The sequence below is a fragment of the Ursus americanus genome, chromosome 6, assembly GCF_024610735.1.
Source record: "Ursus americanus isolate L20-20 chromosome 6, mUrsAme1.1.p, whole genome shotgun sequence".
Taxonomy (NCBI): Eukaryota; Metazoa; Chordata; class Mammalia; order Carnivora; family Ursidae; genus Ursus; species Ursus americanus.
The window spans coordinates 79,687,574-79,709,471 of record NC_142132.1 but is presented as its reverse complement, the minus strand read 5'-3'; the positions used below and the strand labels follow the sequence as shown (position 1 = coordinate 79,709,471).

Genomic DNA, 21,898 nt, shown 5'->3' with positions numbered 1-21,898 from the left:
GGGCCCTGTAAGAGGTGCCTGACCTCACAGAACCTGAGATCCAGAAGAGCAAATGTCACACACTGCTTGATATCTACCATTCCCACTCTTTTTCTAATAGAAAAAATACAATTTTTCGCTGCTATAGAGCCACCCAGGTAAAAACCTACATTTTCCAGCCTGTCTTGGCCTCAGACGTGGCCGTATCCCCAAGCTCTGCCAGAGTGGGGTGTGAACAGAAGTTCTGTGATCAAAGTCTGGATCCTACCCCGTAGAGAAAGGGACCGGGTCTCCTCCACCCAGCCCGCCCCTCCTGCCAGTGGCAGTGCGGCCGCGCCGGTGCCGGAGCCGTCGGGAGCACCAGGCACGGAAAAGCGAGAAGAAAAAGGAAGCACTCCAGTGTGCTTGCACACAGACGATGACAGGGACAAATGTCTACCTTGTGCAGTCCTGTGTCTTGTTTAGGCAGCTGCGCCTGCATCCTGACAAATGCAGTGGTTTGACCTCGAAAGGGTGACGCAGCACAGCCCAAGGCCGATGGTGGCCGATACCAACAAGGAAATCCACATCCTCCATTGCGCCTGTGCGCCCCGGGGCTCGGCTGTGCTGCCTCCACGCCTCGGCCCTGGGATCAGGCGGTAGCCTGTTCCTTCTTTGTGACCTCACAACTCACCCAAATCCTGCCCAGCCTGGGAGAGCCCACATTCCCAGCCAGAAGTTTCAGACTTCGTCAAATATTATTAACCTACGGCCCCAAAGGCAACATTTGATTGTTACAAATGTTTAATTTGGTGGTTATGGTAAATTTAAAAAAATTAAGTTAGTTATCAATATTTACAAATTGGGAGATTTCATAGAAAAATTCAGGTTTTAGCTCTCCTAAAAAAAAAAAAATCAGAGGATCTGGCACCACTGGGCCCAGTGCCTGGGACATTTGTTTGTTTTTATCATCTATCCTGAGTTTAGAACACATATGTATTTGTTGTGTGAATGAGGAAGCAGTTCCCTTTAAGTCTACAGTATATTCCCCCATCACATTCCCAGGGGTATAACAAAAGTTTGGTAAATGTTTGGCTCTAAATCTGTGCTCAGATATGTCCCCCAAATGTACCAGCCTTCCAGAACTTACAGGCAGCTCATTTATTTCTCTTAACACACGTCTGTCAGTGAATTCAGTCACATATTCATTCAACAAACATCAACTGAACAGCTAGGCTATACCGGGCATTGTTCCAAGCATGCAGGACATGAAAAAAATTGGCAAAGATTCCTGCCCTTTGTGAAGTTAACATTCTAGTCGGAAGAGACAGATAAACAATAAACCATTTAAATAAATTGTATAGTAAGTTAGAAGGTAATATGTGCTTTTGAAAAGAGAAAAAAGAGCAAATGGAACCAGGAGCCCTGTGGAGGGGATAGACTGGGCAGCAAATGGAAGTATGAAATGGAATTTTCATGGTAGGTCTTATCTGAGGCCAAAAATGAAGCAAGGGCTTGAAGGACATGAGGGAGAGGAGAGAGATAGTGCAAAGGCCCTGAGGTAGAAGCATCCCATGCTTGAGAGAGAGCAAGGCAGCTGGTTGGAGGAGGCCGGCCGGCCCTACGCTGGCCGGGGCCGTGTCCTCGAGCTCCTCATTCATCAGCAAGCATACGGGAAGCAGGCCAACAATGACTTCAGGTGCTAAAGATAAGATAAACACTGGAATTTGGAGGATCAAAAATCAACAGCAGAGAATGCCAAAGGCAGATGGGAAGTACTCAGCATCGCGCGCGCGCACCGATAACACCCAAGTTCCCTTTGGAAGTAGAGGCCTGGCGGGAGTCCACTTGCCGCTGGGCCCTCCTGGGCCCTCCCAGGCTCACCTCCCTCCTTCACAACTGGGCTCATCACTTGGGAGAGGCCCACGACCAACTGCAAACATTCCCCAGGAACACCCACTTCATTCTCAGCCTGCTTGCTACCCCACCCCACCCCCAGGGGGGCACACATCTCTGTGACTTCCCAAACCCAAACCCCAGCCCTCAGATACACTGAACATGTAGCAGGCCTCTCGAGAGTACTTTTTGCTTTAGAGCCCCCTGTCTTCTTGCCTAGACCTCCAGCCCCTTTTCCCCATGGTAGCTTCCAAAGACACAAATTTCCTCTTCCAATGACTTTCTCAAGAGGAAGAGGAGGAGTGTCTGCCTTCTGTGAATCCTGGCACGCAAGGGCTTGGGGAACTGGTCAAAACCATGTATATTCACACTGAACATCTGGAGGCCAACTCCTGTCCCCGCAGTCCTGCTAAGGGGTACCTCCTGGAACCAACGGAACCATTCCCAACCACGCCCAGGGTGGACAGGACAGAAAGCGGGTCTCGCTCATGAGTGGCCTGGGAGGGGGCGGGAACCCTCTCCAAGCTGACACCTCACAGCTCTGAGTTTGTGAGAGTTTACGCTCCCTCCGTCCCCAGCTTTACAGCCCAGTAGCAGAATTCCTTTTGAATTTGGGGTCCCAGTTGGATGTGTCCAAGTCTCAACTGCCCCCCCAAGGCAGTGTGTAAGCAGCTCTCCGATGCTGCCTTTGCATTAAAAATCAGCTGCAGATAATGCCAAGAACGAAGAAAATAGCTCACCTAGCACAGTGTTATCTTGTGACCTTTTACTATTAAGTCCTTAACTCTCCTTTTCTTCTTTTTTTTTTTTTATACTTTCTTGTGGCTAAGCTCAGAATTTGGACCCACTTCCATACACACAACCATATTTTCCAGAATACAGAGGATCTACCAGGCAGGGAGCATCTAGCAGGCAGGGAGCGTCTACCAGGAAGGGAGCAGTCCCCTCTGAGGGCCAGCATGCAGAAGAGGCAGCGAGGCAAGCTCCCAGGCGTGTCATTTGCTTGCGGGCGCTCCCTTGGACCAGAACGCCCTGGTAAACTGGAAAAGCAGGGGCGCCCTGTGGCCAGTGACAGAGGCTGGGAGCACCTCATGCCACCTCCCGGACTCTCATTTCTAATTGGCCAACCAGCAGCCCTTCTTGTCCCCACCGGGTTAGAGTTCATGTTTTTCAGGAACGACACGGTGCAGTTTATTGTGGTGGAGGTAAGTACAGGAAGCGATCATAAGCTAGGCTGTGAGCAAAGGTGTCATCCTCTGATTCAGATAAAAGGAGGTCAAGGGTCGTTTTCACGCCTTAAAGGACAGGCGCAGGGAGAAGCAGCGCCCAAGTCACTCTCTTGCAGGTTGGGACCGGCTTTAGGACCAAATGACCTAGGCACACACGTGCTGTTCACTTCAAAAGATTTAAAAATGCAGACACTAAACCAAAGATTGCTTTCTTTTATCCTCGTCTGTAAATATCTGCAAAGCAGAAATATGCTGATACAAATAAATATGCCTTTACAAGTAAGATAACACCTTATTTGTACTAAAACATTGAGAAGATAAATATGAAACTTGATAAGAATATTAGTAACAGCTTTATTGCATTTTCCCCCTATACTTGTAAGTACTGTAGGGGAGAACCTACCAGATGTCAGGTGCTCTCTCTTACCCCTAGAGGGATAGTCCAGGTTAAACATACCACAATCGTGTGGTTTAGATTAGATCAGCAAGAATGCACTTGCTACAGGAAAGGTTATTTTTTTTTAAAGATTTTATTTATTTATCCGACAGAGATAGAGACAGCCAGCGAGAGAGGGAACACAAGCAGGGGGAGTGGGAGAGGAAGAAGCAGGCTCATAGCGGAGGAGCCTGATGTGGGGCTCGATCCCATAACGCCGGGATCAAGCCCTGAGCCGAAGGCAGACGCTTAACCACTGTGCCACCCAGGCGCCCCTACAGGAAAGGTTATTGAATAAATTACTGCTCTGATGCATGTTGTAAATCACTTCAAGGTAAGTCCAGGCTACGTTGGAAGCTATCAAGTCTCATTTTGGCCATTAAGTTTATTATTTCTCATAGCATAATAGCATTTTTAACCTGACACCAGAATGAAGTGGTTGAGGACCTTTGGCACCAACGGCCCAGGCTTTGGGGCCATATACACCCGTAGGAGAACCCAGCTTTCACCATTTATGAGTTGGGAGTGCTATGACATCTTTTTTTTTTTTTAAGATTGTATTTGTTTATTTGAGAGAGAGCACAAGCAGGGGGAGGGGCAGAGGCAGAGGCAGAGGGAGAAGCAGACTCCCCGCTGAGCAGGGAGCCCAACGCAGGCCTCGATCCCAGGACCCTGGGATCATGACCTGAGCTGAAGGCAGACACTTCACCGACTGAGCCACCCAGACACCCCTATGACATCTTATTTAACCTTTTCTGTGTACTTCATCTTCCTCTATTAAATGGGGGGAAAGAACACCTTTCCAAAAGAACTCGACTGAGCTTAAATAAATAAGAGGGATATATATAAGGTAAAACATAAAGAAATAAATAAAAGTTCTATTACAGTTCCTGGCATGCAATAGAAAAATCAAAGAAAACCAGCCCCTTCTCACATGAGGTGACTAGGGAAGTGAGGTTAATTGCCTCTGTCCTCCAGGGTTGATTTCTGTTGTAGAGATCAGAGATGACTCACGTGGAGGGACTTGCTTTATTTCAATTAGCTTTGACAGACACTCTCAGTTATCCACCCAGCAGCCACCGTCTCTCCATGCCCGCCACGTCTTTCTTGCCACAGGCGCTAACCTCACCAGAGACCCTTCCCTTTCCCGGTGTCCCTTGCACTCAGAACTAGTTGGCTAGTTGGTAAGCGACCAAATCTTGGGCAATGGGACCAAAACGGGGAATACTATTGGGAGGACTCCGTGAGAGCTTTTCATCTTGTAATACCAGGAGACATTCTAGAGAATATGTGCCTTTCCATCAGCCAGACAAGTGTCCTCATGCAAGACTTGAAATGCAACTTCTGTCTTGCGACACGGGAGTCAAGCCGGAGAAGCTTCCGGTGTGCAGAGGATGGTGGAGCCAAAGAGTGGCATGAGCCTGGCTCCTTGCTGACGTGGCCAGGCTGCTGAGTTTTACCCTACAACTATCCTCCTCTGAACTGTTGCCATATAAGATAGAAGTGCCATTGTTGGAGACACTCCCAGGATTCTGGAAGATATTGCCTAATTGATAGAGGGTTTCTCTGGCAACATGACGAACTCTTCAGCTATGTAATTCCAATGGCAAAAGTAGTGATTCTGCATCACTAAAATAATAATAATAGAATTTTGTAAGATTTAACTATTTTTGAATATCTCCAAGATATTACACTCTTCTTTGATTAAAACAGCCTTATTACTTAACTCTTTTTTTTTTAAAGATTTTATTTATTCGACAGAGATAGAGACAGCCAGCGAGAGAGGGAACACAAGCCGGGGGGTGGGGGAGGAAGAAGCAGGCTCATAGCGGAGGAGCCTGATGTGGGGCTCGATCCCATAACGCCGGGATCACGCCCTGAGCTGAAGGCAGACACTTAACCGCTGTGCCACCCAGGCACCCCTACTTAACTCTTTCTTGATGAGTCAACCTTATTGGTACGTTGGTACCTGCCAACAGCAATGCTGTTGCTCCATTTCTCATTTGCTCTTGTCTAGAAAATCAATTAAAAAAGCAATGCTTTACTAAACTTCTGACCTCAGTCTTTCTGTCCTTTTAGTTTTAGATCACTGACAAAATAATTGACACTTATTTGTAAAATTAAAGTGTAGACTGGACATGGATCTCAAAGGGTCCCCCTGTGAGTAAACTGTATGCTGATGACAGTGAATGTGCTATAGGGTTTCCAACCTGGCTACACAACCATTTTCTTTTCTTTTCTTTTCTTTTCTTTTCTTTTCTTTTCTTTTCTTTTCTTTTCTTTTCTTTTCTTTCTTTTCTTTTTCTTTCTTTCTTTCTTTTTCTTTCTTTCTTTCTTTTTCTTTCTTTTCTTTCTTTCTTTTCCTTCCTTCCTTTTCTTTCTTTCTCTCTCTCTCTCTTTCTTTCTTTCTTTCTTTTTCTTTCCTCCCTCCCTCCCTCTCTCTCTTTCTTTTTCTTTCTCTTTCTTTCCTTCCTCCCTTTCTCCCTCCCTCCCTCCTTCCTTTCTCTTCTTTCTTTCTTTCTTTCTTTCTTTCTTTCTTTCTTTCCTCTTTTTTCTTTCTTTCTTTCTTTCTTTCTTTCTTTCTTTCTTTTCTCTTTCTTTCTTTCTTTTCCTTCCTTCTTCTTTCTTTCCTTCTTTCTTCCTCCCTCCCTCCATCCCTCCCTCTCTCTCTCTTTCTTTTCTTTCTCTCTTTCTTTCTTTCTTTCTTTCTTTCTTTCTTTCTTTCCTTCCTTCCTTCCTTCCTTCCTTCCTTCCTTCCTTCCTTCCTTCCTTCTTTCTTTCCTCCACTGTTTCCCAGATAAGAGCAAGGCAAGTTCTGGGCAGGTGAGGGATTACTGCAGCACTATATTTCACCTTTAATATAGCAAAAGAGCTATCATCATCATCATAAGGACTATGAACAGGTAGCTTTCCCTCCCTGGTTAACTGGAATAAAGCACTAACCCTCACCAAAGCCTGAACAGATCGGGGGCAGTTGAGCCTAGAGATCAGATGTGCAACCTCCAGGATCAGACCACCTGGGTTCATATTCTGACTCTAACCACTAAATGCAGGATCAAAGCTTCTCCAGCTGCAAAGTGGGGTTGAGAACAGTAAGTAAGGAAAAAAGTTGCTGAGAGGGTGAGGTGATGCCTGTAAACCACAGAGCACGATGCTTTGTGCTAACAAATGACCACACCATTATCTGCATGTTACCGATGAGGAGGCAAGAGACCAGAGTAGGTGAGAAACCTGAGCAAGTGGTGGAGCAGAGACTCAGAAGTAGGCACACAGGGTCCCCGAGGTCAGGCTCAAGCAGCATGTGACAGCTGACGGTCAAATCAGGCCAAGGTCAGATCCTCGGGGCTTGGATGAGAGCGGCAGGATTTACTGCAGAAATGAAAGCTCACTCCTTCAAAAATCATCTGAGCCATGAATATACATGCAGGTGGTTGGCGGTGTGGGGAGTTGGGGCAACTGGGGAGAAACTCGTAACCACTGATTGGATTGTTCTAAGGGTTCTTGGAATAGTCAGGTTTTCTGCTTTCTTCTAGAGTCAATTTTAGTAGCTCAAATTTTCTATTTTTCCCCCATTTTATCTGTTTGTCCAATGCTGATAGTCGGTGTTCTCTTCGGATGTTTTAAATTATTAATGGGTCACGGGGCACCTGGGTGGCTCCGTCAGTTGGGAGTCCGACTCGTGGTTTCGGCGCAGGTCCTGATCTCAGGGTTGCGAGACTGAGCCCCACGTCGTGCTCCAGGCTCAGGTGGAGTCTGTTCTAGATTCTCTCCCTCTCTCTCTGTCCCTCTCCCCTCTCTGTCCCTTTCCCCACCCCTCCCCCTGCTCTCTCTCTCAAATAAATAAATAGTTTCAAAATAAATATATAACTTATTAATGGGTCTGTAGTTACGGCTCCCGTTTTATTCTTAATTATTTGTGGGTTTTCCTCTTTCTGGGTTAACATTGTCAGAAATTTAGCTACTTCATTGATGTTTTTCAAAGAATCAGCTTTTGGGTTGGTTTATCCTCACCACCTTATTTGATCACTTTCTGTTCTTTTTTTTATTATTTCATTACTTTCACCATATTTAGAATTAAGATACCACTTCATTTCTAGCTTCTTGAGGATTGTTCCTTGTTTTCTACGTTTTATAATTTTTCAACAAATGTGTCTAAGCAGACAAAAGAAAGAAATGAAATTTCCGTTCAGGTTTACAAATATCTGATTCTTAATCTTCTCTCTGCCAAAGAAAGAAAAGGGCATTCACTGCCTTCACTTGTTTTTTAGTCTGTGGATTGACCACCTGGAATACATGGTTGAGAAATTCAAATGCATAATTATTCTACCAAGACACAGTTCAATTCAAAATACATGCTGGTTTTTAATGTAAGCTCTAAACTGCGATATTCAAAAAGCATTTCACGTGCTCATAAGTGTGCTAATTTAGGATTCTGTTTTTTTTTTCTTAATGAGATTATCCAATTAATATGCATCATAAAACACTCAGAAAATGAATCTGAGGTGTCAGGGAGAAATTCACATTCGTACACAATTATTTTGTCATCTTAAATCCATACGAGCACATTAGCTGTGTCATTCTGGTGTGGAGGTACTAAAATTTCCTGGAAATTAGGCCTTCTAAAAATAAGCCATCCAAAAAAATAAAAATAAGCCATCCATAAGCCAGTAAGCTTTAATGTATCCTTTAACATACTTCCCTCTTGTTTGCTGCAATAAGCCTGTAACAAAATACTATCCAGGAGTTATCTAATTCGATGAAGCATAATGAGTCAGAATAAATTTTAAAAATAACCTCATTTTCTTGCCTGCCAGTTGCCTGAAGCTCAGAGATACAAGGTCAGTCCTTGGGCATTATGAATCTATTTTACTTAATTTTCATAAATTTCCTAAGGACCGCCCATGACCAAGATGAATTGAGCCCAGCACTACTACTCAAAATCAAAAGCGATCCTAGAATACTTCTGGACGAGCGCTTCTCCAATGTTCCCCGACCACAGGGATTGTAAGTGTCCGACGCGTTCCTGTGGAGAGCGGCAATCACATTTTTGGTTTTGTACTGGACGATCTCTTCGACAGAGCGGACCGGAGCGACATGGGCTGTGTCCTCCGATAGCCTTGCCTGGCAGTCCATTTAAAATTGCTTAACGATCCCCTCACGCTGCCGAAGTGGTCAGCAAGGGCCCGGCTGCCTGCTGTGCCTGCGCGCTCACCGCTCGCTCACTCGCTTCCTCCATTCCCGCCCTGGCGCTGACATCCCGCCGCTCTGACATAACTTTCCCCTGAGTGTGGTTCCTGAGCCACCTGCACCATGATTACGTGGTAGAGGAGGACAGTGCCTGTCACAAGAAAACAGATTTCCAGATGCCACCGAGTCAGATTTTCTGAAGAGCGCCCCACAAATCTCTACTTTTATCCAGCAGCCCAGCAGATCTTGACGCACGTGGAAGCCCGAGGCTCACCACGTGGGTAAGACCGTTACAAATCACCTCCTACAACCCGCCAGGCCTGGCCCAGCCGCATGTTCCCTCCCGCAGAACAAATTCCTGCCTAGGCCTCTGTGACGCGGAGGCACACCTGTCCTCACCCTGCATCTCAACTACCAATCTCCTGTCTTTTCTGTTAACATACTTGTATTCCTTAGGACACGTTTCTCTCATGACTCGAACTGACGCTTCATCTGAGCGTTAGCGCTGTCTTCAAATGTCTTCCATCCCCTTCCACCAGGACACCCACGGCTAAATGCATCTTTCCTACAAATGTCGCCGGCTCCAAGTAAATCCAGCTCTTCATTTATTTGGACAACATTATTTATTAACCGACAGTCTGTGCTAGGACCTAGTGATACAACGGTGACCAAAGAGACGGATCACATCTGATCTTAGGACACTGACATTCTGCTGGGGACAGGGTGAGGCAGAGACGTGTGGGAACTGCTACAAAGACAAAATACAGGAAACAGAGACAGGCTTTTTTTTTTTTTTTGCAAAAAAACACCTCAGAAACAATAGTGTCTTCCTCAGTGCAACAGGAGGCAGTGTTTTGCCCCATTATCGTTGATGTCAACTGTGATCTCTTGCTTAAATCATGTCTGCCAGGCTTCTTCCCTGTGAAGATACTATTTTTTCCTTCATAATTACAAAGTATCTTGTAGGGAGTTACTTCGAGAACCTGCGAATACACCTGGGCCCACTAATTGTAACATCCAAGACGATTCTTGCCTGAACATTGATTACTATGGTGCCTGAAAACGGCGAATTTTCTATTTCCATTCTCCCTTCGACATTTCTTAGTTTAGGTGGCATTTTTGCTTGGAGGTTGTTTAGTTTTTGTACAAAATGTTTACGTTTCACCCTGTTAAACGGTTCCACCTCTTCTTTATGGGATCTGGGTTTTTCACCATTTTTTATAAAAGATCTTCAAACTCGCTGACACCAAAAAAACTTTTAAAAACACGTCCACCCATCTTTTCTTCCAGTAATTTTATGGTTGGATATTTCTGAATAAATACCTTTGATCTGTGTGGAATTAGTTCTTTGTAAAGAGCGAGACAAGGGTACAGCTTCCTTTGACCACTAGGCGAAATGGCCCTGAATCTCCTCGATTACACTCAGCTTCTCGCAACTCTGCCCCATAAGGCCACTTGCCCAAACTAGGCACTTAGTACATCTTTATTAAATTCAAGTAGTCTCTGCCAATTGCACCTCAATAAAGCCGAAAGGAAAAAAAAGTCTAGCAGCAGTGGATCAAGTTACAGAGGAGAGGAACCAACCCCCAGGCTGGAAGGCACTGTGGGTGAGGTAGCCCAGACGGGGACTGAGTGGTAGAAAGATTGGAGAAGGATACATAGCTATTGGGGGAGATTCTGAGAAGACACAGACCTTGGAAGTTAAGTGGACATACTGAGGTGTGGGACAAACGCAGGCAAAGATATTGTCAATGCTGATGTGGACAGAATGGCAGACTGGCACAGACGAAACTTGCCCCCACCCTGATGAACGGTACCAACATCTAATCAATTGCACGACACCTGGTGAAATCTGGAAATAGCTCCCCCCATGTCTGCCGCCTCCCTGAGTCCACAGCCAATCTGCCACTGCACATGCACGTGCACACACACACACACACACGCGCGCGCGCACACGCGCTCATGAAGAAACGTCAGGCCCACCCAAATGGAGGGAGTTTCCATAAAACAACTGGCTACGCTCTCAAAAAGTGTCCTGATGATGAAAGACAGAGAAAGACTGAGGAACGGTTTTCAAATTAAAAGAGAACACGGAGACAAAACAACTGAACGCCAGGCACCACCCTGCAGGGGACCCTGGTCCAGAAGGACGCCGGGGAAATGCGAATGAGGTGTGTGCGTTAGACAGCAACGATGTGACTGTATCACCTTCCTGAGTTTGATAATGACTGTGACTATGTAAGCTGTTCATGTTTGGGGAAAGGGGGGTAAAGGATATACAAAAATTCCATGTACTATTTTTGCAATTTTTTGGAATTCTGACATGATTTTATTCATTTATTTACTTTTAAAGTCTGACATTATTGGGACACCTGGGTGGCTTAGTAGGTTAAGCATCTGCCTTCGGCTCAGGTCATATCTCAAGGTTCGGGGATCAAGTCCCGCATCGGGCTCCTTGCTCTGTGAGGAACCTGCTTCTCCCTCTGCCTGCCCCTCCCCCTGCTTATGCTCTCGCTCTGTCAAATAATAAATAATATCTTTTAAAAAATAAAAAATAAAACTAAAGTCTGACATTATTTTAAAGCATTACTTTTAATGTCCAGTTAGTACCTTAAAAATCCCTCAGAAAGGAAAATGACAAAAAAAGAGTTTCCATCCCTTGCCAGTTATAACATCTAGTGCTTCTAAAGCATAGGGAGCATTTGCAGAAACATAAGAAAGAGATAGGGTTGAGTAAAAACAAGCAAATGGAATGAACAAGTCACAAGAGAAATATAAACAACTAAGTAATGGGAAAAATGCTTCATTTCACTAATAATTAAGAAACCACAAATTTGAGCAAGGCATCTTCTTTTATTTGATTGATACAACCTCATGATTGACTGTACTAAACAATGATGAGGATTGGAAGAAAAATTAGCAATTTTTAAAAATAATACGCACTCCTGTTGAGCAAGCAATTCTAAGATTTTCCCTTAAGCCAAATAATATACCATATGCACACACACACACACACACACACACACACACCCCTCCCTCTTTCTCGCTCATCTCAGCATGGTTTAAAAATATGAAAATTTAGGAAGTAAAAATAGCCATCAAAAGGGTGTTACTTAAAATAGAGAACATCTCTAGTTGATGAAGCCAGTGGAGAGGACTTACATCTACGCGCACGGAACCAGGAAGATGTCCAAGTTCCAGCATGATGAACTGGGGGAAAAGCCAGTCGTACAGTAACATAGGAAGTATGACTCCATCCCTGTGATACATATGCAGTTAATGTATATCAGCATTTGCAAGAAAAAGGTTGGAACAACACACACTGAATTTTTCCCAGGTGTTCGCTCACGGATGGGAGGTTGAAGGCCTTCCACGTTCCATTCGTCCCATTCTGTACAGTTTGTTCCTAGCAGGTATCACTTCATAACCAGACAAATTATACCTCCGTGACGTCTATCAGTTTTGAGTGGGCAGTTCCAGGTTTTAATCCTGGCCCTGCCACCTTCCAGATGTGTGAATTTTGGCAAACTCCTGAGTCTGTTCTTCCGGTCCAAACAGAGCTGAATTCTGCCCTTCTTCCTTCACAATATTTTTAAGGTAGGGAGTCGTAATGGTTACTCAGGGGCTCTCTAAATCCAGAGGCGCTGCTCTGGCCTGACGGCCCCGCTGGGTCGTGGCCTCAGTGTTATCACACATCACACGGAGTTGCTGGAAAGAGCATGGAACTGGCTACAGACCATCAAACACAGAGAAATCTGCTGCATAAACCCTTTGGTGTCAGTTCTGCCAAATTGAAGGCCCTAAGTGCCCCCTCTCCCTTCTCCCTTCTGCCTTCATGGGGACAAACCAGTTGGCTTTGCCCACCTCTTCCGTAATCCTCTGTTTCTGGACCAGATGCTGTGTGTCCCAAGCATGTGTCACACTTGTTTGCATCGGGTAAGACCGGCACGCAACAAGGCACGCTGGTAACCTAGTGCCTACCACAAGAGGTCTAAACACCCTTCCTTGGAGGCCCTTCAGTGCCAGAGATCTGCGGACCCCTTTTCTTGGGCACGAAGAGACTTTGTGTTCCACTGCTCCCCAGTGGATGTCTCCCCCCTACTTCCCTCTTTGATCAAACCCTCTCTGCTCCATCCCAACACACGCCATTCGGGATGTGCGGTGTTCCGTCTAAACATTCCCACCAACCCTGTGGTTTTCTGATTCCATGCATCCAAAAACTGGTATTAATAAGAAAATGAACCACGGAATCCAGTGCCACTAAAAAAACTCCAAGGCGGCCCTACTGTAAACGTTATTACTTAAAAATAGAAACACAGATCTGAATACAAAATCAGATCTAGCTCCTTGGGTTTCTTTTCTCTCAAAGTGTGGTTTATTGACCAACTGCACATCAGAACCAACCCTCTGCAAAGGTTGTTAAAATGAAGGCTCCTTGGCCCCATCCAAACTTACTGAATTACAAGTTGGTGGTATGGAGGCCATTTTGGGTTTTGGAGACTAGTATGAGACGCATCACTCCAGTTAATAATCTAGGTCTTTCAATAATGTTATACTTGGCAACAGAAAAATAACCTTTATACCCTAAGAACGTGATGCCATCTACATGGCTTTCAACCTGTATTTTCATCTCATAGATTTTCCATTAACGGGAAAAAGAAAGTTCCACACCCACTAATGATTCCAAGTGATTTTCACCTTTTTTGTTTTGCTTTGTTTGCTTAAAGTACTCTCGTGAGCCCTTCAGTGAACCATTTCTCTGACCCATTTTTACGAGGACTGATTTCAGGCCTCTCTCTTCTAATTTTGTTCCACCCATCATGTCTTTTTGTTTCCGTGAAAGAAAACTTATCTCGTGGAACAGTTCATAAACCAGCCTTTCAAGGACAAAACAGACTGGAAAAAGAACCCGAGCCAACCTATCAGAAGACTGAAGCAAGAACCCACAGGCATAAAGGCCTCTCTACATCTCTTCTTCATGGTTGAAATGCACATTTCCAGTGTTAAAAGCTATGGTTCTAGTAACAGGGTGAATAAAATCACACAGTCCTTAGATGAACTGAAAGGAACCATAATTGTGATTATTGATTCTGGTTTTCTTTCTGCCTTTTAACTAAAAGGGCACAGCTGGTGGTTGCCCCAGCCACCGACGTTCAGAATGCTACACTCTCATAAGGGACCCACGCTGCACTTGCTTTCTGAGCACCTGCCAAGGAAAACAGGCAAGTTTCACTCCGGGCCAGGAAGGGTTAACAATAAGTCATCACTGGCCTCCTGTTTCCAAATTACCCTGAGAGTCATCAAGTCAAACAATCAAAATGAATAATTCCTGACAGGTCCCTGAACAGTTATCTCTTGTATGAGGCTGAGCTGATTCTCTGGTTCAGTACTGTGATAACCAGCGAGACGAAAGTATAGCAAAGGTCTAAAAAACAAAACACCAAATCCACCGGAACTCAAATTCTTTCATCCTTAATAAGGGTTATATTTTTTGTTTTTTGTTTTTTTTTAAATTTAGGAAACATTTTTCTCAGGTGCCCTTATGCTCCCTGGGGAACAGGGCCACAGGGCATCTCGCCCAAGCTCCTGACTTGCTTGCAATCCTAGGGGTGGTGGTGATAGCCCCAGGCTACTGAAAGAGGGACTGATGAGCCGGCTTGGCCCACGATTCACACCCACGGAGGGGTGCTGGAAACAGGAGGGCAGGAGGTGTGGTGAGAAACAAAGAGGGTGCCAGCCGGCTCCTCCCAACCCTCAGGCAGGCTTCCAGGGATCAATCCAGGCTAGGAAGCCTTCCAGGTTTACTACGGCCACAGGTGGGGACCTGCGGGAAACCCCATCTTTATTTCCTTTAAATCAGATCTAAACTCACAACATTTAAAAACAGTTCCTTTAAAAGGAATTGAACTTTAGGGACACCTGGGTGGATCAGAGTGTCATGATCCCAAGGTCCTGGGATCGAGCCCCACATCGGGCTCCCTGCTCAGCAGGGAGTCTGCTTCTCCCTCTCCCTCTGCCTGCCCCTGCCCCTGCTTGTGCTCCCTTGCGCTCACTCTCTCTCTCTGTCAAGTAAATAAATACAATCTTTAAAAAAATAAAAGGAATTGAACTTTAAATAATAATGTATAGTTGATGCGAAAAATTAAAGGAAAGGACGAAGACAATTTTTTTAAAGATGAGATTCAAAAATGTTTCTCAACTAAACAGTACCCATTAACTTTTTACAAGACCAAGGAAAGCTTTTGCCTCCTTAGGGAAAACAAAAAACAGAAAAACAAAAACACAATACCAGTTACAGATTTCTGGAAGATATTTATAAGACCAAAGAATTGCAAGAATTAACGTAATGGTAAAAATACCGAAATCTGTGATGACGTATTCCACCCTAAAGAACCTCTGGCGGAATTATGGATTTTTTTACTCTTTGTTGCTCTGGCAGTCTTCCCGCCTATAATTAAAATGGGGCCCCTTATAATTAAACATAATTACTTGAGCAAGTCAAAAATAGCTAAAATTATTTTGCTGTTATTCTATAAAATATTCTGAATAAAAATGGTTACTGTTTTAAAGATTTATTTATTTATTTTTAAAGATTTTATTCATTTATTTGAGAGAGAGAGCAAGAGAGAGAGAGCACAAGCAGGGAGGAGGCAAAGGGAGAGGGAGAAGCAGACTCCCCGCTGAGCAGGGAGCCCGATATGGGGCTTGATCCCAGGACCCTGGGATCATGACCTGAGCCGAAGGCAGATGCGAAACCAACTGAGCCCGCCAGGAGCCCCATGATTTATTAATTTACCTTCGAGACAGAGAGAGAGCCAGCAAGTAAGGGGGAAGAGCAGAGAGAATCTCAAGCAGACTCTGTGCTGAGCAGGGAGCCTGACATGGGGCTTGATCCCAGGACCCCGAGGTCATGACCTGAGCCAAAATCAAGAGCTGGACACTTAACCGACTGAGCCCCCCAGGTGCCCTCCCAAATAACAATGGCTTTGAAATGTCATCATTAACTCCACCATGGCTGAGGAGTGGAAGACATATGAGACTCTGGGAGTGTAGAGAGAGGTGGATCGCATAGATGGTGGAATGGTGGATGGTGTTTTCCAGAATACTGATATCTGCCCAAAAATATAAGATACACATACTCATTAGTAATATCTCTCTTCATACTCAGTGACTCCTTACACATACTGTGTCTCCCTAACATAGTGGATAAAGTATATATTATATAATGTATAGAGATGTATATAATACATGTCATATAATATATATATATACTATATACATTGTATAAATTCTTTTTTTTTTTTAAGATTTTATTTATTTGACAGAGATAGAGACAGCCAGCGAGAGAGGGAACACAAGCAGGGGGAGCGGGAGAGGAAGAAGCAGGCCCATAGCAGAAGAGCCTGATGTGGGGCTCGATCCCAGACCGCCGGGATCACGCCCTGAGCCGAAGGCAGACGCTTAACCGCTGTGCCACCCAGGCGCCCCACTATATACATTGTATAAACCATATATACCCTATGTTATACAAATACACCATATTATATTATATAAATATAATGGATACATTATAATATTATGCATTCATTAGGGAGACATAGCCTCTCTGCCTTTAGCAAAGAATCACTGAGCATAAGATGTAACAAATAGATATGCACTGCATATGTCACCTGCCAGAAACAAAAAACAGCCTGTTTTTCAAGCACATGTGAAAACACAAATTGGAATGCTTCTTAACGAAGAACTTCATGAAAAACACGACCAAAATATCAAGGAAAACTAGCAAAAATTTTGTATGATAATCTGGGTATTCACTCTATATTGGAGATGGCCAATTCCACAATGGAAATGACTGGAGCCCTGACTCTCCATGGGACCGGTGCCCACATGTCCTGCCCCAGGCAGCATTCGGAGCCCTGCGCATGCGGTACAGCAGACAGGCATGTACACACGCTAGGAAAGCACTGGAGTCATTGTCTGTGTTTCACTCCCAGCTATGACCCTGAACCTCTCTGTACTCAATTTTTTAATCTGCAAAATGATACCTATTGCATAAGGTTGTTCTGTGAATTAATAATAACACATACAGCACTAAACATTGTGCCAGAAACTTCTAAACACTTTTCATTTACACCTATTTATTCATTTAACCCTGCTCCAAATCTTATGAGACCGATATGAATATCCCAATGGAAAAATGAAGAAACCAAAGCTCAGAGACATTAGTAACTTACCCAAGGACACACAGCTCATCAATGACCAAAAAAAAAAAAAATCCATGTTTCTAACCACTTCACCATCCTTGAGATGACATGACTTAAGGTTTTGTACAGTGCCTGGCACTGTACAAGTAGCTAATATTTATTAATAAATACCTGCCAAGTGTTTGCAAGATTCTGAGGTTACACCAGGGCTCAGCAGGAAAGGATGCTGTGATCAACTGGATGGGGAACAGGTGAGCGGTCATGGTCATGGTCAGGTGCACTGTTCCTCTTCCACATGACATCGGTCTGACTGCCTGACATTCTCCCTTCTCCATTCAGCGTCACTGGGATGCAACCTCGTCAGGCTGTCATTATCTGCCACTAGATTCCACCCCAATTCCCTTCTTCGATGAATCCACTCAAGTGCCAAATACTCTTCTAAAAGGACGCTGTTGTCACTTATTCCTTTCAAGGAACCTACCCTGAACTGGCCACCTCGTCTAATCAAAATTCCACACCCTGGCTTTCAAGGGCCTTAATAAGACACGGAAGGAACATGCCTTTATCTCAGGTTCAAGTGCTCAAGTGCCTACGTATGAAGCAAATCCTTAGTAAGAATGGTCATGCTTCATTACACAGAGAACAGCAGTGTTGATGCTACTTCAAAACAGTGATAAGCAATGTTTAATTTTATGTATTTATTTTGAACACAGCCCAATAGAAAAAAATTTTACAAGTCGAAGGATCTCATCTGACTTTTGTTCAGAATGAAATAAGCTTGATTGAAAGATGTAAAAGGAAGGATATCAAAGAGAAGATGTGCATTATTAATATGCACCCTAATGTTAATATCCAGGTAAATTTCAGACAGCTTTCTAATCTTGCACCCTGAAACTAGATCACGAACCACAGGGTAAACTTCTAATGATTGGGGACGGAAAGTCACACTATTTAAAAAAAAAGAAAAGAAAAAGAAAGTTGTAATACCCTTAATATTCAAGATCGGGGAATGCTCCCACTTCCAAGAGTAACTTGAGAGGCTAACTAGAGCAAATCAAAACATATGAATTATTTGTACTTATATCCAGGGACTGCTTTTAATAAATCTAAGTTACTAAGTAACCAGCAGTCTGAATTAATATCTCTGAGGCAATCACATCAATGGACAAACATAACACGGATTTAATTTAAAATTTAAAAACTCGAACAACATGTGCTTTGAAGACTTAGCAATTTGCCAACTGTTTAACTGGCTCTTCTACTTAGCATGACGAGATACAGGAATGTACCAGAAGTTCACCTGATTTGCTTAGAGATGCAAATCATTTCTGACAAAAGCCACATCCAGATGTAGCTACATCCAGATTATTCCTGAGTTGAACATTCTGATGTCAACTCAGGGTTTCTGAATGTCCACTCACATGTCCAATTGGACCGGTCACATGTTCAGAGAGCTGGGATGAGCAAGCCAACAGGTACCAATACCCTGCTGTTTGTTTTTGTTTTGTGTTGGAGGGATCCTTACTGTTCCTTTGGTTGAGGAAGTCAGTCTTCATTGAATGTATCAACTGGGCTTCATTTTGATGAAATGATTGGTAATTCAAACCAAGTTATGGCTAATAACAATCCATACTAGAAGAGCTGATAGAGCTAAGTTGGGAAGATAAAAATTGTAGAATTGCTATTCATGTAACACATATTTATTAAGCAGCTGTAATCCATTAGCCCTAAGGGACCAAAACGTGACTCACATATTTTCAAGGATGACCATGAATCATTCCTCATCGTTTCAACTGAAGTTACTTACAAATCCCTCACGGTGTTGAGAAAAACTGCTAGCCTTGGACACAATCATAAACACAAGTGGATTAAAATGTAGTCCAGTTGGTAAAAGTATCCTTCCAAGTACCCAGCTTCCTAGGCATCTCTCACATTCCTCCTGCCCCGTCATATTTTGAGCAAGAACTACCAGGCTTTTCTCCCCTGTAAAAGGCAACCTCGCTTCCTGGGTTGTAGCTGTCCGTAGGCTTGGGAAGGGTCCTTAAAGGAGGAATTTGGCCAAGCTGTATTAAGTCCTACATGCTGAAAGTAAAAAGAGGTAGCTGTTATTAACAATTCCCTAACTATTTTTATCAGTCATTTCAGGGGCCAACCCCAGAGTCATTCTCCTCTCCAGAAGAAACCTCTCTATGGAAGATACCCTGGGGCTATGATTCTGCCATTTCTTCCTCCAAGCCTCTCACTGGTACTGGGTCCTACCAAAAGGCACAAAAGTAGGCAAGAAACTGGCTCCTGGAAGTTGGCAATATGAATATCGGGCTAGGAGTCTCTGCCTGATCGTTTAAATGGTGTTTATTTCACAAAAGAATAAAAGAAAACACATTTCTTCTTAAAATTCCCAAGAACCATACAGAAATGACAGTTGAAGTACATGCAAAAGCAGACTCCCAAGGGGCAAACCATGTGCTGTCTCCATGCTTGCACAGAAAACAAGCAGCCGGCTCATTTTCTAGGTAGACTGCAGTAACAGTTCATGTCTTTGAATGAAGACGCTGTCATGGAGAAAATGGTAAATAAGAGGAGGCTCTTTCTCCAAGGCACTAACTTGTATTAAAAAGAAGCAGAGATATTTAGAAGAGGCTACACGGTGCCCGCTACCAGGCTCTGGCCCAGCACACTCTTCAAGTTTAGTTGAACATCCATCCCACAAATACAAGATTGCCGACCCAAACAAGGCCTGGAAAGAAACAGAACACAGTGGCTTAATCTCTGTGTAAAACCACCATAGAAGAAGTAGCCCCCACCCCCACCCCCACTCCAATCTTGGAACAGGAAATCAAACATCCAGGTGTAACTTAACTGCTGGAACAAATCTGCCATACTGACCTTGACAGGGCCTTGAACCATGAGATCTAAATCTGCACCCTAGTGAGAGCCACGACCATTCTGGACACCCCTAAAACCTAGGCCTTCATTTTATTCTCAGTGATTAGCAGGATGTTTGGAAAGCACGGTCCTCACTGGAGCTTACTTTGAAAGATGTCTGTTGTACTTAACATCAAACACGGATTTCCAGAAAACCATCCCTGCCCCCATGCCAGCCAAACACAAGAATTTCTTCAATCCTCTCGATCAGGTTCTGTTTCCTACACAACTTATGACTTATACAACTTATTTTTCCCCCCAGTAATTAGAGTACCTTAGGCTCTTGGATCAGAAGTGGGGGTTGTTTTGGAGAGTTCTGGAAAATTATGTCCCAGCGACATTCCACTTCCTTTATGGACTCATTCTTTGGTTAAGGCTACAATGATTCAGGTGAGGGGACGTGTCTTAGAGTCGCTCAGAGAAGGCACAAAAGTAAACACCATCTAGAAAGGCGCGCCCCTCGCGCTGCCGTCCCCACACCGCGCGCCCCCCAAACAGCGCAGGGGGCCTTCCGAACGCCGGCACCCACCCCAAGGCTGCATCCCGAGTGGGGATCGGAAGCCCAGGCGCATAGGTCGCCGCCGGAGTCCCGCCCCGCCAACGGGAGCCACCGCTTCCTGCCTTCCCCATCAAGGTGAAAGTAACCCCTAGGGGCCGGCGGGGGCCGCGCACCGGCGGCGCGGCGGAGGCGGCCGCTCGCAGGACCGGCAGGAAGGAAGTGAGCCCCGGCAGCGCGCCTTTTCTCCCCGCCGAGCAAGCCCTGGACGCGGCCGGCGGGAAAGGGGCCCGCGGGCACCTGCCCCCGGCGTGCCCCCTCGCCCGGGCCGGAGCGCGCTCACACTCACGCACGCGCGCGTCCACTCACCAACGGCCCCGGTGTCCGGAGCCCGCGTGGGACGGCGGCTGCGGCGGCTGTCCCCGCGCCTGCCTTGTGGCCGTGGCATCCGTCTGGCCTCTGCAGCCCCGGCCGCGGTGGCTTTTGCTAGAAGGCCCTGCAGCCGGGTGATGCGGCCCCCCCAGGGAGGAGCGCCCGCTCGCCGGCCTCGGCCGTGCCTGCCCCGCTTCCCCGCCGCGCAGCGCGGGGGCTCTGCTCCGTCCGCTCGCGCCGGCCCACGCCCGGTTCTCCTCGTCCTCGTTCCCGTCCGCCCCTCCGCGGCGCGCTCCCCAGAACCCGCGCCCGGCAGGTCCCTGGAGAACCCACGCGCAGGCCGGCCGACCCGAGCCTGCAGCCGTCCCCGCCGCCGCCGGAGAAGAAATTGTCGCTGCGATGATCCCGGCCTCCCCGGCCCCGGCCCCTGGGTGCCGCCTCCGCCCCTGCCTCCGCCCCTCCGCCGCCACGGCGGCTCCCGCGTTCTGCAGAGAAAGCTCGCAGGTGGCAGCGAGTCCCCCGGCGGGCGGGCCTAGGGCGCCAGTGAAACCGCCCGCTGCCACTTTCTCCTCTGAAACGCCGCGCGTCCCCTCCCCAGCCCGGAACCCCTGGGACTGGCGTGTGCTCCACCATCCGCTTCACCAAGGTCTCCCCGAGAGAGTGCCTCCGAACGCTGCGGGCAGGGTACGCGCGCCCCATGCCGCTGGCCATGGCCTTAAACTCGCACTGGAGTCCCGGGAAGGCTGGGGTGTGGGTGGAAACTGCACTTAATCCTCGTGTTAGAATTTCGTCCGGAGGTTCATCCATAACTCACCCCCACCGAGAAACGCGTTAGTCCTCGTCCTTCCCTCCCTGCTTCGCGTACTCGGGTAGGTAAGAGAACAAGACAGCTTCCCGCTGGGTATCGTGTTATTATCCCGTGCAGTGTTTTTTAGTATGGTCCTGGCACCGTGCCAGGCACTCTCAGTATGAAATCTTATTTCATCCTCTCCACAGCCTTATGAAAAGTGCTCTTACGTTTCCCATGACTGCAACCCGGAGAAGTAATTTGTCCCTGGTTACCCACTTAGAAAGTAGTACAAGTTAAGATTTAAATTCTGACCTGACGTCACTACACGGTCTTTCTTTCTGTGGGCCTGGCAGATTCTAGGAATTTATAAACATTTTACAAACACTGCTGCTGCTGGAAGAAACA

General features: G+C 45.8%; 1 protein-coding gene across 6 annotated transcripts in view; it reads right to left on the bottom strand.

Annotated features, from left to right (window-relative positions):
* The window catches only part of STAMBPL1 (STAM binding protein like 1), a 69,303-nt gene extending 47,710 nt beyond the window's left edge, over positions 1-21,593 (bottom strand). For 2 of the 6 annotated variants that reach the window (XR_015724880.1, XM_087863151.1), the window contains exon 1: positions 20,701-21,110. The gene's annotated coding sequence lies outside the window, so the exon portion shown is untranslated. Of the gene's footprint in view, positions 1-20,109; positions 20,411-20,700; positions 21,113-21,517 lie in introns of those variants that run through there. The other 4 variants (XM_045802370.2, XM_087863152.1, XM_045802369.2 and 1 more) reach the window with 4 other exon arrangements.
* Between the last annotated feature and the right edge of the window lie 305 nt (positions 21,594-21,898).